The 1,443-nt window shown below is 36.9% G+C and overlaps 1 protein-coding gene across 1 annotated transcript in view; it reads left to right on the top strand.

Moving 5' to 3' along the window:
* Positions 1 to 1,443, top strand: part of Dpy19l2 (dpy-19 like 2) — a 137,898-nt gene that overhangs the window by 46,794 nt on the left and 89,661 nt on the right. The gene's annotated exons all lie outside the window — the stretch shown is intronic.

Genomic DNA, 1,443 nt, shown 5'->3' on the forward strand with positions numbered 1-1,443 from the left:
GCTAAGTAGTAAGTATTCTAATGTGTATATAGTCCACACTTTCTTTATCCATTCTTTTATTGAGGGGCATCTAGGTTGTTTCCAGGTTCTTGCTATTACAAATAATGTTGCTATGAACATAGTTGAACAAATGCTTTTGTAGTATGATTGGGCATCTCTTGGGTATATTCCCAAGAGTAGTATTGCTGGATCCTAAGGTAGGTTGACTCCCAATTTTCTGAGAAATCGCCACACTGATTTCCAAAGTGGTTGCAAAAGATTGCATTCCCAACAGCAATGAGTCAGTGATCCCCTTACTTCACATCCTCTCCAGCATAGGCTATCATTGATGTTTCTGATTTTAGCCATTCTGACAGGTGTAAGATGGTTTCTCAAAGTTGTTTTGATTTGCATTTCCCTGATAGCTAAGGAAGTTGAACATGTCCTTAAGTATCTTTTGGCCATTTGAAATTCTTTCATTGGGAATTCTCTATTCAGTTCAGTACCCCATTTTTTAATTGGGTTATTTGGAGTTTTAACGTCTAGTTTCTTGAGTTATTTATATATTTTGGAGATCAGACCTCTGTCTGATGTGGAGTTTGTGAAGATCTTCTCCCATTCAGTAGGTTGGCTTTGTGAATTAATGACAGTGTCCTTTACTTTACAGAAGCTTCTCAGTTTCAGGAGGTCCCATTTATACATTGTTGCTCTTATTGCCTGTGCTACTGGGGTTATACATAGGAAGTGGATTCCTGTGCCCATATATTCCAGTCTACATTCCACTTTCTCTTTTATCAGGTTCAGTGTGGTCGGACTTATATTGAGGTCTTTAATCCATTTGGACTTGAGTTTTGTGCATGGTGATAGATATGGATCTATTTTCTTTCTTTTACAGGTTGACATCCAGTTATGCCAGGACCATTTGTTGAAGATACTTTCTTTCTTCCATTGTATAATTTTAGCTTTTTTGTCAAAAACCAGGTGTTCATAGGTTTGTGGATTAATATCCGGGTCTTCAATTTGATTCTATTGGTCAATGTCTCATTTTTGTGCTAATACCAAGCTGTTTTCATTACTGTAGCTCTTTAATAGAGTTTGATGTCAGGGATGGTGATGCCTCAAGAAGTTCCTATATTGTATAGGATTGTTTTGGCTATCCTGGGTTTTTTTTCCATATAAAGTTGATTATTTTTCTCTCAAGGTCTGTGAAGAATTTTGCTGGGATTTTGATGGGGATTGCATCGAATTTGTAGATTATCTTTGGTAGAATTGCCATTCTTACTATGTTGATCCTACCAATCCAAGAGCATGGGAGATCCTTCCATTTTCTGGTATCCTCTTCAATTTCTTTCTTCAAAGACTTAAAGTTCTTGTCAAGTAGATCTTACACTTCCTTGGTTAGTGTTACCCCAATACTTTATGCTATTTGTGGCTGTCATGAAAGGTGAAGTTTCTCTGATTTCC

Source organism: Alexandromys fortis, unplaced genomic scaffold, assembly GCF_014885135.2.
Source record: "Alexandromys fortis isolate MF-2015 unplaced genomic scaffold, M_Fortis_MF-2015_v1.1 scaffold_204, whole genome shotgun sequence".
In the NCBI taxonomy this organism is placed as follows: Eukaryota; Metazoa; Chordata; class Mammalia; order Rodentia; family Cricetidae; genus Alexandromys; species Alexandromys fortis.